Consider the following 15,696-nt stretch of genomic DNA (forward strand, 5'->3'; position numbering starts at 1 on the left):
ACTTACTTTCATTACAAATGTCCCCAAGTGAAATGGCAGACTAGATGTTGGCTAATTTTCTGATTTTCAACAGAAGACAGAAATCTGGGTTTTTTACATGAAGACTCCTAATTTATTTTAATATAAGCAATAATTCCATTTTGTCAAAGCACTCTGTCTCCCCTTCCCAAGTTTGAGCTCTCTGAATTATAAATTGTTGTGATGTGATGCTAACATCACTAGACATGTCTGATATATTTTAAGGCAGTAGGAAGAATCAAGCCATTATCTTCATTACTTGTATTCAGACATGAGATTTAACTTCTATTGGTGCAGTTACCTCTTTGTGTGCAATTACCTATGTATGTGTCTATTTCCCTTAGTAAGTTGTGAGCTGGTCAAGGCCAGGCACTGAATCTTCCTTGGCTTTGAACCCCTAAAAGAAACCTACACACATAATAAGAGGCCAGTGATTATTTATTGAATAAAACAATAATGGTGAATGTATATAAATAGCTTGCATAAGTATTGGGGATAGAAGGGAGAAAAAGGACCCAACACTAAAACTTGGATTGTGTTAGAGATTGGTATTTAAGTTATTTTTTTCTGTTTTTCAAACTTTCCATACTGTTATTACATTAATTTTATAGTTGTTAATGAGAGAAAATGTTATAATAAAAGTATGAATTTGTCTTCAAGGATTCTGCTTTCACAGATGCTTGCCCTGGAATAGACTCAGCTGGGGAGAATTCACTACAACATCCAACTTGCTGGGCACAAGCTCACACCATTGAGTTCACAAACAAAGAATTTACAATTTGATTTTTTTTCAAATGTATTTTATTGATTATATTGTTACAATAGTTCCAATTTCCTCCCCTTTACTCCCCTCCACCCAGCATCTCCCTCCCCCAGGAATACCCCTGGTTCATAAAAAATAACTATCCCTCCCTCACAGATATTAAGACCCTTTGTAATCTTGTAAAGGACAATGGGCGAAGGTCTCTGGCTCCTCTAGCTGCTTCAAGCTGGACATGGTCGTCGTCCTACCTACCCTTGGGTCCAGAAAATCCTAATAATAGTGGGGGTGTGGAGGGGAGGTGGCCTTCCCACATGGGGAAGGATCGTGCAGACTCCAGGTCAGTTGGCTGTCTCTGGTCAACAGCGTGCTTGGTTTAATGGGCTGGCATCCTTGTTGTGTTCTGGGGTCAACAGATTTGGCGAAAAGGGTTAAAAGACATCATTCAATCCATAACTACTAGATGACAAAAGGCAGGGATTAATTTTTCAATGTTCCATATTAGGAGAAAGAAAAACAGAAAAAAAAGGGCTTCTTTGGAGGAAGGTGTGCTAGGCACATCTCACCTGTCCAAAACCCTTTTGCCCATTATACTTAGTTTGGGCTGAGGAAAATAGTTTAGGTTTCCCCCCTCTCAGACCTCTGGGCTCTTTCTGTCCAAGCCATTAGGATAGAAAAGAGAAACCAGTTTTAAAGTGAAGCCCACAGACCACCCCATTCTTCACCAACCCAGCCACTTAGTTCAGCCAAACCGCTGAGTCTCAGGAGGCAGCGCTGCAGAGAGGATTAAGTGAGGCTTATGCATACAGACAATCACTCAGGTAATGCGATCATAGGCTTATGTCCTTTGAAAACAGAAAACACATGTTGATTTATGTAACATAACCCACAAACAAGTGTCTAAATCTGTAAGACTCTCTTATTGGGAAGACATCCAGTTGCAAGGCACTTGACATTCTACTTGCCTGCAACTTGAATATCTTTGATGATATCACAGACATGGTTTAATTTTCAAGTGAAACCATTTTTTAAATGAGAAGAAACTTTTAAGATGGTTAGTTGCCCTATTTTATACTCTACTACTGATCATTGTGATTTTCCTTGAATAATGATTTTTCTCCCTAAGGTTACCCTCCTTGTCTTTAAAGGGACTACATTAAGTCCATTTTTAATTTATCCTGTTCATTTGCATAAACATAACAAGAGCAGCAAATGATCACTTATGATCTTTAGTTCTGCTTTGCTGGAACTTACCCAAGGAATATTTGGGGTGACCCTCAGTCTGTTCCTCAGGGCACAGAAGCTGAGCCACATATCTGGCATTCATCCTTGCCTGTACACACCTGTCCTTTCCAAATCTTTCTTGTTTTTCGTTGTGACTTAAGGTCCCTTCTAGTCATCTTTCAGGAAAACAACCTTCGTTTCTTCCCTGGAAAGATTGCTGTGGACCGCAAAACCAACCACGGTAGCAGGCCTTTTATCTCGTGGGCTTTTATTACCTTTGAAAGTCATTCCCCATTCCTCAGGGCTTTTTGGTAACAACCTGAGCCCAAGTATGTCTTCTTTAGGCTTGACATTCCAGTCAAAGACTTGGTCAAAAAAAAAAGAAAAAAAAAAAGGAACCTCTATTAACAACTGGTCTTATTAGTTCTATGCAAAGAAACTTATGTCATTACTTACTTGTTTAGAATGCCAAACTCTGGAGGGATCAAATAGGGAGAAAAATATACAACGTGAAGGAAAATCTTTGTCCTAATATTCACTGAACTGACATTTCCATTCTTCATATTTTCATTTTTCCCCCACTAAAAAAAATTTTTGTTTGTTTTTCCATTACAGTTGTCTCACTTTTTTCCCCTTCTTACTTCCCTGCACCCTGTCCCTCCCTTCCCCCACATTCAGTCCCCACTCAGTTTCCCATGTCCATAGGTCATTTAAACATGTTTTTTCGCTTGACCCTTCCCCTTCTTACACCCTTCTCACCCGCCCACCTCCCCCCTTGTTACTGTTAGTCTACTTCTTGTTTACATAGCTCTGGTTCAATTTGGCTCATTTGTTTGTGTTGTTCATTAGTTTCCTGTAATAGGTGACAGCATAAGGTATTTTTCTTTCATGGCCTGGCTTATTTCGCTAAGCATAATTTTCTCTAGTTCCATCCATGTTGTTGCAAATGGTAGAAGTTCCTTCTTTCTTTCTGCTACATAGAACTCCATTGTGTAAATGTACCACAGTTTTTTGATCCACTCATCTACAGATGGGCATTTAGGTTGTTTCCAGCACTTGGCTATTGCAAATAGTGCTGCTATGAACACTGGAGTGCACAGGTTCTTTTGAATTGGGGTTTCAGGACTTTTCGGATATAATCCTAGCAATGGAATTGCTGGTTCAAAAGGCAGTTCCATTTTTAGTTTTTTGAGGAAATTCCAAACTGCTTTCCGTAGTGGCTGCACCAGTCTGCATTCCCACCAGCAATGCACCAGGGTTCCCATTTCTCCGCATCCTCTCCAGCACAAGTTGTTTGTTGATTTGTTGATGATGGCCATTCTGACTGGTGTGAGGTGGTATCTCATTGAGGTTTTTATTTGCATCTCTCTGATGGCTAGTGATGTTGAGCATACTTTCATGTGTTTATGGGCCCTCTGTATGTCTTCTTTGGAGAAGTGTTTGTTCAGGTCTTTCGCCCATTTTTTAATTGGATTGTCTGTCTTCTTGGTGTTGAGTCGTATGAGTTCTTTATATATTTTGGAGATCAATCCCTTGTCTGAGATGTCATTGGCGAATATATTTTCCCATATGGTTGGTTTCCTTTGCATCTTGCTGATGTTTTCTTTAGCTGAGCAGAAACTTTTTAGTTTGATGTAGTCCCATTTGTTTATTCTTTCCTTTATTTCCCTTGCCTTAGGAGATATATCAGTGAAAATGTTGCTATGTGGGATATCTGAAATTTTCCTGCTTATTTTTTCCTCTAGGACTTTTATGGTATCACAGCTTACATTTAAGTCTTTGATCCATTTTGAGTTTATTCTGGTGTATGGTGTAAGTTGGTGGTCTAGTTTCATTTTTTTGCATGTCCCTGTCCAGTTCTCCCAACACCATTTGTTGAAGAGGCTCTTTTCACTCCATTTGAAGTTCTTTCCCTCTTTGTCAAATAATAGTTGACCATATGAACCTGGGTTTATTTCTGGGCTCTCTATTCTGTTCCATTGACCTATATGTCTGTTTTTATGCCAGTACCAGACTGTTTTGATTACTGTGGCCTTATAGTATAGTTTGATATCGGGTATTGTGATTCCTCCTACTGTGTTCTTCTTCCTCAAAATTGCTGTGTCTATTTGGACTCCTTTTTGGTTCCATATAAATTTTTGAAGTATTTGTTCTAAGTCTGTGAAATATGTTGCTGGTATTTTAATAGGGATTACATTGAATCTATAAGTTGCTTTGGGTAGTATGGACATTTTAATGATGTTGCTTCTTCTCATCCATGACCATGGTATATGCTTCCATTTATTTGTATCTTCTTTAATTTCTTTCTACAGTGTTATGTAGTTTTCTGAGTACAGGTCTTTTACCTCCTTGGTTATATTTATTTCTAGGTATTTTATTTTTCTTGTTGCTATGGTAAGTGGGATTTTTCTTTCAGTTTCTATCTCTGCGTTTTTATTGTTGGTGTATAAAAATGCCTTCGATTTCTTAATATTGACTTTGTATCCTGCTATTTTGCCGAATTCAATTATTAGGTTGAGTAGTTTTTTGGTGGAGTCTATAGGGTTTTCTATGTACACTATCATGTCATCTGCAAATAATGACAGTTTTACTTCCTCTTTTCCAATTTGGATGCCTTTTATTTCTCTTTCTTGTCTGATTTCTGTGGCTAGAACTTCCAACACTATGTTGAGTAGGAGTGGAAAGAGCGGACATCCTTGTCTTGTTCCTGATCTCAGGGGGAATGCTCTCAGTTTTTGCCCATTGAGTATGATGTTGGCTTCAGGTTTCTCGTATATGGCCTTTATTATGTTCAGGTATGCTCCCTCTATTCCCATTTTGCTGAGAGTTTTTATCATAAATGGGTGTTGTACTTTATCAAATGCTTTTTCTGCATCTATTGATATGATCATGTGGTTTTTGTCTTTCATTTGTTTATGTATTGTATTATGTTTATTGATTTGCGAATATTAAACCATCCTTGCATCCCTGGGATGAATCCTACTTGATCGTGGTGTATGATCTTTCTAATGTGTTGTTTGATCCGGTTTACCAATATTTTATTGAGGATTTTAACATCTATGTTCATCAGCGATATTGGCCTGTAGTTTTCTTTCTTTGTTGTGTCTTGACCTGGTTTTGGAATTAGGGTTATACTGGCTTCATAGAACGAGTTTTGAAGTCTTCCCTCTTCTTGTATCTTTTGGAATAGTCTGAGAAGGATAGGAGTTAGTTCTTCCCTAAATGTTTTGTAGAATTCACTTGTGAGGCCATCCGGTCCAGGGCTTTTGTGTGCCGGAAGTTTTTTGATTACTGCTTCAATTTCACTAGCTGTTATTGGTCTATTCAGACTTTCTGCTTCTTCCTGATTCAGTCTGGGAAGACTATAAGTTTCTAAGAATCTGTCCATTTCCTCTAGGTTGTCAAATTTCTTGCCATACATTTGTTCGTAATAATTTCTTAAAATCCTTTGTATTTCTGTTGTATCAGTTGTGATTTCTCCTCTTTCGTTTCTGATTTTATTTATTTGGGTCCTCTCTCTTTTTTTCTTGATGAGCCTGGTTAAAGGCTTGTCAATTTTGTTTATCTTTTCAAAGAACCAGCTCCTACTTTTGTTGATCTTTTGAATTGTTATTTTAGACTCTGTGTCATTTAATTTTGCTCTGATCTTGATGATTTTCTTCCTTCTACTTGATCTGGGCTTTGCTTGTTCTTCCTCTAGTTTTTGTAGCTGTAGGGTTAAATTTTTTATTAGAGATTCTTCTAGGATTTTTTAGGTAGGCTTGTATTGCTATGAACTTCCCTTTTAGGACTGCTTTCTCTGTATCCCATAGGTTTTGGGTTGTTGTGTGTTCATTTTCATTAGTTTCCAGAAACATTTTGATTTCTCCCTTGATGTCATTGTTAACCCATTCATTATTTAATAACATGTTATTCATTCTCCATGAGTTTGAATGTTTTTGGGTTTTTTCCTTGAGGTTGATTTCCAATTTTAAGCCATTGTGATCTGAGAAGATGCTTGATATAATTTCAATTTTCTTGAATTTATTGAGGCTCATTTTGTGTCCTACCATGTGGTCTATCTTTAAAAATGTTCCATTTGCATTTGAGAAGTATGTATATTTTGCTTCTTTGTGGTGAAAACTTCTATATATATCGACTAAGTCCATTTGATCTATAGTGTTGTTCAGTGCCTCAATATCTTTGGTGTTTCTTTGCTTCGAAGATCTGTCCATTGTTGACAATGGGGTGTTAAAGTCCCCTACGATGAGTGTGTTGTTGTTTATATCTTTCTTGGAGTCTTTCAAAATTTTCCTTATATATTTGGGTGCTCCTAAGTTGGGTGCATATATATTTATAAGGGTTATATCTTCTTGATGGATTTTTCCCTTAAGTATTATGAAATGCCCTTCTTTGTCTCTTTTTATGGACTTTGCTGTGAAATCTGTTTTGTCTGTTTTGTATTGCTACCCCGGCTTTCTTTTCATGTCCATTTGCTTGAAATACTTTTTTCCATCCCTTTACTTTCAGTCTTTGTAGATCTTTTTTTCCAAGGTGTGTCTCTTGTAGACAGCATATATGTGGGTCATACTTTTTAATCCATTCAGCTACCCTATGTCTTTTAATTGGAGCGTTTAATCCATTTACATTTAAGGCTATTACTGATAAGTACTTATTCATTGTCATTTTCCCCCTTTGTACTCGTGTTCTTCTCTGTCTCCCTCTGTTTCTTTATCTTCTTAGAGCAGACCCTTTTAGCATCTCTTGCATTGCTGGTTTGGTGGAGATGTATTCTTTTAGCCTTCTTTTGTCTTGGAAACTCCTTATTTCACCTTCCATTTTGAATGAGAGCTTTGCTGGGTATAGTATTCTAGGTTGTAGGCCTTTGTTTTTCATTGCTTGGAATATTTTTTGCCATTACCTTCTGGCTTGTAGTGTTTCTGCTGAGAAATCTGATGATAGCCTTATTGGAGCTCCCTTGTATGTTATAAGTTGTTCCTCTCTTGCTGTTTTTAGGATTCGCTCTTTGTCTTTGAATGTTGCCATTTTAATTATGATGTGTCTTGAGGTTGGCCTGTTGGGGTTCGTCTTCATTGGGACCCTCTGTGCTTCCTGGATTTGCATGACTCTTTCTCTCCTCATGTGAGGGAAGTTTTCTGTCATTAGTTTTTCAAAGAGGTTTTCTATCCCTTGCTCTTCTTCTTCTCCTTCTGGAATTCCTATGATACGGATATTATTATGTTTCATGTTGTCCTGCAGTTGTCTTCGAACCCCTTCAGTCTTGTTCAATCTTTTTTCATTTTGTTGCATTGTCTGGGAGTTTTTGTGTATGTTGTCCTCCAGCTCACTGATCCGATCTTCTGCTTCCTCTGGCCTGCTTTTGATTTCTTCTACTGTGTTCTTCAATTCAGAGATCGTATTCTTCATTTCCTCCTTGCTCTTATTGATAGCTTCTATGTCCTTTTTCATGCTCGTGTAATTCTCTGTGAGTTCCTTGTAGTTTTTCTGGAGTTCCTTGTAGTTACGCTGGAGTTCTTTGTAGTTTCTGCTGAGCTCATTCAGCTTATCCATAATCCATGTTTTGAATTCCGTATCTGATATTTTGCTCCCCTCTATTTCATTTAGCACTCTCTCTGGGGATTCTACCTTTCCTTTTGATGGGGGGTTTTTTCTCTGTCTCCCCATTTTTGTGATTCCTATTGTTTGCTGGTGCTTCTTACAATGATCTACACTTCCTGGATCTGCCTCTGGTAATGTCAGATCATGTACCAGACTGGCCCTAGGCAGCCTGTTGGAGACTTCCAGGGATCTATTGCCTTTTTCTGTCTTCTTTAGTTGTTAATCTACTCAATCTGTGATTAGCCATCAGGCTTAAGGATCGTGGATATGGCAGCTTAATTACTGTAGGCAGGGCTTTTATTTCCCCTCAGGCTGACACCACTTGGAGGGGAATGGTCTGTCTGCTGTACTAGGGCTGAGTCAGTACTGGCTGGTCCTGGGAGGAAGTTAGTATAGCTTCCACTTACTCCTCCGCCATCTTGGATCTCCGTCTGTGTTGTCCTTGATGTTATTTTTTTAACCTGTCTGGTTGTATTTCAGCTACTCTTTGGTGGGTCTCTTTCTCTGGTTAGTTAATTGAGAGTCACTCTGCCCACCTTGTCTTGAGGTCGTTTGTGGAGGTGCTGCTAAAACGTAATCACACAACCCAGGCAAGAAACCCACACCCTCCAATATCTCCCCCAACTACAGTCTCACTATAGGTTGCAAATTAGCCCATATTAATATACTTGTGGAGATATTGGGACTCTTATTTCATAGGATAAACAGATAGGAGTTGTTTTAAATGAAGGAAGGATAATTTTTGAGAGGGAAGTTGATAGAGTAATAATATTAGCAATTGGGGTCAAGGTTATGTAAGACAGCAATTAACATTTATACTGTATGTTTGAAAAGGAGGAGAGGGTTACAGTGTGTAGTGAGAAAGTGGAAGTGTATAGTATCAGAATTATATAATCGGTATATGCTATATGTTTAACGTGGAAGGGAGGATAGACACAACAGACATCCAGGCAGACAGACAGCCAGAAATTGTAGCAGAGGGCTGAGGAGGTTAGAAGGTAGGAAACAGATTGAGAAAGAATTTTTCAAGAATAAAAATACAGAGTAAAAATAGAAAGACAGGAAGAGAGAGAGGAAAGAGAGAGAAAGTAGAGAAGAGAAGGGCAGGAGAGAGAACGAAAGAAGAAGGGGAGGGAGAAGAGTGGGTACTGGATTAAATTTAAAAATATATATATTATAAAAAATTAGGAGATTAAAACATGATATAAAATAGCAAGATAGAGAGAAAGAGAGAATATAGAGAGAGAGGAATAAGAGATGGGAAAGTAAGAGGATGGGGGAGGGAAAGAACACGGAGGAGGGAAGGAAATCAAGGGGAGGAGGAGATATTAGGGAGGGAAAGATTAACATTGAAGAGTTGACAAAAGATAAGATGAAGGAGAGAAATACAAGCGGGAGAGAAAGAAGTGAGGGGATGGGGTGGAAAGAGAGAAGGGGTAAGAATGGGAGGGTGAAGGGAGAGGTGGATAGATTAGAATTATTTTCTGAATATTAAAAGATTACAATATAAAGTGGAATAGGGAGAGAGAAAGAAAGAGAGAGAGAATATGTATAGGGAGAGAAGGAAAACAAGGGCAAGGGATGAAAGAAAAACGAATGTAGACTTAAGGGGGACAAAATAAAGAAAGAAATTTAGTAAAATTGAATGTGCTTAGTGCAGAGAAAGGAGAGAGAGAGAAAGGGAGAGAACTTAAAATTAAAAAATTAACTGAGAATATGATGCAGGGGAGACATGCTAAGGGGAGAGAAGGGAGCGAAGAGGAGGGGAGAAAAGGAGAGAGAATAAGAAAGGACGGTAGGGGCAGTTAGAGAGAGAGTGAGAGATAAAAGAATGAGAGGATTTTAACTCAATTCAACTTTTAGGCACAGTCTCTGGGTATTTTTTGTTTGTTTGTTTTTTGTTTTTCCTTCCTTCCTTCCTGAGTCTGCTCCTATTTAAAATTCCATGAGTTTCAAATCTTTTCTGGGTGGTTGGCTGGCTGTAGGAGGGTTCTTCTTGATTCTGGGATTGCTAGTCTTTTTTTCGTGGGCCTACCACCGCTCTGCTGTGAGCTGCGTTTAATTGTCCCCTCCTGAGGCACCCTCAGTCCTCCTCAGGCTTGTCCAGCTACTCCTTCCCCCTATTGGTCCAGCCTGTGCCTGCCAGCAATCCCCGCCCTGCCTCTAGTTGTATCTCTATTCCCAGGCTACAGCTTCTGCTCTCTTCCCTGTCTATATGCTTGTGCAACCTACCTCTCTCCCTGTCTCAAGATCGTCCCTTTGTTCTGTAGGACTCTGGCACAGTCAGTCAAAGCACCGGGCCCAGTGGCACTTTCCTGCCCAGGGCCTCTCTCCTAGTCTGGAGCTCTGCAGCGGCTTTCCCGCCTGTGCTCTTCTCCTTGCCCCAGAACTGTCTCTATTCCAAGCTACAGCTTCCGCTGGCTTCCCTGTCTATAGTCCTGCGCGTTCTATCTCCCTCCCCACCCCAGCACCGTTACTTTGTTCTGTAGGATTCCAGTGTGGTTGGTCAGCGCAGCGCTCTACTACCCAGGAGTTCTCCCCCAGTCTGGAGCTCCGCAGCAGCCTTTCCCTGCAGGCCCTTCTCCCCACCCTAAAACCGTCTCCACTCCAAAACCACCGCCTCTGCTCTCTTCCCTACTTACACATCCTGCACATTCTATTTCTCTCCTAGCCCCAAACCCGCCTTTTGTTTTGTGGGATTCTAGCACGATTGCTCAGTTCTCCCCTGGTCCGGGGTTCCGCAGCAGCTTTTTGGTCTCCTTGCCCCAAACCTGTCCCTTTGTTCTGTAGGGCCCTAGTTCTAGTGCTGTGCGCACCCGGAGTGCCGAGTTTTCGGTCGGAGGTTGCAGCTGAGGAGGTTTCCCTCTAGACTCAGATCACACAGTTTCTCCCAGTCCTGGTTGTTCACTGTTCTCTCCCTCCTCTGGCTTTTTCAGCCAAATCCTCTCCCTAACTCCCTACAAGAATTCACTTATCAGTTTGCCCCTAGCAGGGGGAGCCTCCAAGGAGCTCTAGGCTAGTGAGCTCTCCGGCTTGGTACTGCAGACGCACCGAGTCTCGGAATGACTCAGCCTACAGTGTGTCGTAAACCCCTCCACCCCCCTCCACGCTGCTTCTAGGCTCTCCTCCCTGTTCACGCTATCTGAGATCCACACTCACTCAGTCACTCCTCTCCTCATTCGTTCCTGGAGTCTCTTCTTAACAGGAGCGAGTTGAGAACACTGCCCCCACTCCGCTGCCATCTTCCCCTCCAGTACAATTTGATATTATATGTGAGAATTCACATGATCTCACAGTATTATTAAAATTTGGTACCTTTTCAACATCAAAGAGCCAATCCAGCCCAGCCCAGACAATTCCCAACAAAATTTCTAAGGTCTTTCTGAAAAAGATTATATTTAAGAAATGGTAAGTTTTATGCAGTGTGGATAAACATGGAGAGAAGTAGGGTCTGGGCGAAGACAAAAGTGATGACATGTTGGCCTCACAGATCACGGTGCGTGGTCAAAGCACCATGTATCAGAGGAAACATCCGCGTTCTTATTCTTGAGTGATGTGGGAAACCCTATTCAACATCTAAGGCATGGCACATTGGAAGCCAAGTGATAATCAAACACTGGGGACCAGATCCACAGTAAGCATCCATCCACTTCTTCCCCAGTCTACCATACCATGTCCTCTCATTCATTGGGAAAGTGATGAAATGGTGCTATTGTAGGCACATGTCCTATGCATAGGGTCCATGTGGATACAGATGTGAGAACAGAGGACTTAGCAGGGGAATTGATCAATGAAGCACCAATTAGAATCTCTATCCCATGGATAGGGCCAGCAGAGGGGGAAATTGAATCATTTTGCTACGATGGTATCTGGTGCTCAAGGCCCATCTCAACCCTGCTCCAGGGTCTGATTACAAAAAATAAAGAAACCAATAGCCAGATGAGAACACAACCATCACCTTTATTAATAATATCCAATAACCTTCTTGGTCCCTTCCCTCCACAAAGGGAGGCCATGAGGAAGGAATGGTTTAGACCTGAGCCTAGACTGAAGGTTTCCAATTCCACTCCTTATAATTTCAGGGTGACATTTTCCTGTGTAGCAGACCCAGAATTAAATCACAATTTCATGGAAAAAAACTGGAAAACAGAGCCCTCTCCTCCTCCAGTGCCCACTAAGCACAGGCAGGTCCAAGACAGCAAGAGACGCTGGAACCAAATATGCTGGTAAACGTTATCCAGCACATGTCTTGTTCTCATCAATTATATTGGCTACTCTATGTCCTTTAGGAGATAACAAGAAAGATGGGTAGAAGCTCCCCTTATACTCTTTTTGGGATCGTTAGAAGCAAGGACAGAGCCTCCCTTTCTATGGAAACACAAAAGAAAATGAGAAAAAAATTATACTGTGGATTAGACCCTTTTTTTTTATGAGAGCTATCATCTAGCATCTTTTCATATATTCACTTACTTAATTCTCCCAAGAATCTTACAAGGTAACTAAGGTGAGGAGAGGCACAATGAGGCCATATGGTATAGCTAGTCAGTGGCAGAGTCAGGCTACAATCCTGAAGCATTGCACCACAGCATGTACTCTGAACCTCCCCCCAGAGTTGATGCACACAGCCCTACACCAACCCTTCACTCCTACTTGCCAGTGAGGAACTTGAGTTTTGCTTATGATCCCGAATCAAGTTGTGTCTAGAATACAGGCTGCTTGAACTCATAGCACATTCAATTGCATCACAGAAAGTGGGCTATAAATAAGTGGTCTTATATGTGATGGGCAGATAGAGACTTACCTGAAGAGATCCCGTGAATATGGTCGAGCCAATGCATCATGGCTGCTGAACTACAGCTGACCAGAGGCACAAGAAACATGAGGAAGGCAGAGGTCTATGTGTGGCCCACAGGGATAGCTGAGGCTATCTGTGGTAATTATCCTTGGTTGCACATTAGAAACACTGAGGATAAATTTTTTTAAAGTTAACTTTTAAAGTTAAGGTTCTAATGTAATTGGCATGAAATACAGCTCAGGCATAAAGATCTTTGTTTTTGTTTTTTAAGTTCCTCAGGTGATTCTAATAGGTAACTATGTTAGAGAAACCCTGGGCCAGGAAATGCACTCAAAACTGACTATTAGAATTAAGATTTTCCCCTAAACTATCCATCTCAGACACGTGGGGCTTAACTGGGCATTGGTACTTGAAATGGAAATAATCTGCCATTATTTATAGAGTTTAATTTCAGCTCTTGACACTAAAGCCGTGGCTATGAGGAGGGTTTGGAAACGGGTATGGGGGAGGCTGAAATTGGATGATGAGGCTGTAGGGATGGGACAAGAATCAGCAATGTGCTGCCCTTGTTTGCTAAAAACACCCAGTGCTTAATGGTGCCTAATGGTGCCTGTAATTGATGTTTAAAGTTATTTAAAAGTAAATTTACTAGAAAATAATTAGCAATTTTATAGTTCACTACTTTCTCATTTTGTGGATGCATTTTTTTTTCCAATGGTTTTATCAGGTACCACAACACAACAGGCTATATATAATCACTTGCCCAAAATGTAAGTAAACATGGGTCCTCTAAAGAGAACAATACATTTAAAAATTGTTTGATAAGCTCTTTCATCATTTGGAAGGTAGGACTATCTTTCCCTCCACTACCACCCCCTGCCTTCCCTTCTCTCATTTGCAGTGGTAAATCAACATCGAGGGAAAGTAGTAGGAAGAGAGCTTAGAGATGGTCTAGCTTTGACCTTGGGAGTTCTTAACCTTAGTAATGAGAGTAGAGAAGAAAGTTGTATCCTCATTAAGTCAGATACATCTGCAGCTTAATAAGCTTGTAGAAATGTTCATTACAACCAATTACCCAACTCTCTCTCTTCACCCACCTAGTCCAGAGCTATAAGAAAAAATGGAGTGATAGAAATGATATCAAAGATCTTACTAGAGAATTAGATAGATGCCTCTTTGTCTTTTAAAACTTCTGTAGATGATAACTAGTTTTGGCACCTGTGAAATGAGTGAAATAATATTTTCCCTGCTTGCTACTAACAGTATTGGTCCATGGACCAACAGAATTGGCATCCATTGAAACATGTGAGGAATGCAAAATTTCAGGCTCTTCCTCAAAACTACAGGAAGGTTGTTTGTTGATTTGTTGATGATGGCCATTCTGACTGATGCGAGGTGGTATCTCATTGTGGTTTTTATTTGCATCTCTTTGATGCCTAGTGATGTTGAGCATTCTTTCATATGTCTATGGGCCCTCTGTATGTCCTCTTTGGAGAAGTGTTTGTTCAGGTCCTTTGCCCATTTTTTAATTGGTTTGTCTGTCTTCTTGGTGTTGAGTCATATAAGTTCTTTATATGTTTTGGAGATCAATCCCTGGTCTGAGGTATCATTGGAAAATATATTTTCCCATATTGTTGGTTCTCTTTTCATCTTGCTGATATTTTCTTTTGCTAAACAGAAACTCTTTAGTTTAATGTGTAGTTCATGGCAATCTTTCCAGGGAAGGAATGAAGGTTGCTTTCCTGAAAGATGGCTAGAAGGGACCTTAAAGCACAATTGAAAACCTGAAGGACTTGGAAAAGACAGGTGTTTACAGGCAAAGCTGAATGGCAGGTATGTGGCTCAGTTCCTGTGCCCTGAAGGGCAGAATGAAAGTCATCCTAAAGGTTCCTTGTGTAAGTTCCAGCAAAGCAGACATAAAGATCATATGTGATCATTTGCTGCTCTTGTTGTGTTTATGCAAACAAATAGGATAAATTAAAACTGGACTTAATGCGGTCCCTTTAATGACAAGGAGGGTAATCTTAAGGAGAGAAATTGCGATTCAGGGAAAACCACAATGCTCAGTGGTAGACTATAAAGTAGTGCAGCTAACTGTCTTTAAAGTTTATTTTCATTTAAAGTTTGTTTCCATTTTAAAGTTAAAATATGTCTGTGACATCATCAAAGATACTTAATTTACAGGCAAGAAGAATGCCAAATGCCTTGCAACTGGATGTCTTTCCAATAAGACAGTCTTGCAGATATAGAGACTGGTTTGTGGGTTATGTTGCATAAATTAACATGTGTGTTTTGTTTTTGTAGGGCCTATAATCTCATTACCTAAATGACTGTCTGTAGGTATAGGCCTCTCTTAATCCTGTCTGCATCGCTGCCTCCTGAGACTCAACGGTTTGGCTGAACTAAGTGGCTGCGTTGGTGAAGCATGGGGTGGTCTGTGGGCTTCACTTTAAAACTGGTTTCTCTTTTCTATCCTAATGGCTTGGACAGAAAGAGCCCAGAGGTCTGAGAGAGAGGAAAACCTAAAATATTCCCTTCAGCCCAAACTAAGTATAGTGGGCAAAAGGGTTTTGGGCAGGTGTGACATTCCTTGCACACCTTCTTCCAAAGAGCCTTTTTTTTTCTTTCCCCCTAATATGGGACATTGAAAAATTAATCCCTGCCTTTTGTCATCGAGTGGTTATGGATTAAATGATGTCTTTTAACCCTGTTGCCAAATCTGTTGTCCCCAGAATACAACAAGGATGCCAGCCTGTTAAACCAAGCACGTCATGGTCTGGGGACAGCCAACTGACCTGGAGTCTGCATGATCCTTCCCCATGTGGGAAGTCACCCTCCCCTCCACACACCCATTCTTATTAGGGATTTCTGGACCCAAGGGTAGGTAGGACAATGATGATGTCCAGCTTGAAGCAGCTAGAGGAGCTCGAGACCTTCACCCATTGCCTTTATAAGATTATAAAGGGTCTTAAGTCTGATGGGGGGGGATTGTTACTTTTTATTGTTATAAAAAATAATTAATTAATTTTAAAAAAGAAGAATATAGGAAAGGGTGAAGCCAAAGAACTTGTATGCACATCCCATGGACATGAGCTAAGAGGGGTGGGATTGCTGTGGGAAAGGAGTACTGGGCGGAGCAGAGCAAAGGGGGAAAAAATTGGAACTATTGTAACAACATAATCAATAAAATATACAAAATGTATATATATATATATATATATATTCCAAAAAAGTGCAAAACTGACTTCAGGATATCACCTTGTGTTGACATCAGCACAGCACAAAAACGATGATTCTTTAT

This window comes from Furipterus horrens, unplaced genomic scaffold (assembly GCF_987537825.1).
Source record: "Furipterus horrens unplaced genomic scaffold, mFurHor1.1.pri manual_scaffold_5, whole genome shotgun sequence".
In the NCBI taxonomy this organism is placed as follows: Eukaryota; Metazoa; Chordata; class Mammalia; order Chiroptera; family Furipteridae; genus Furipterus; species Furipterus horrens.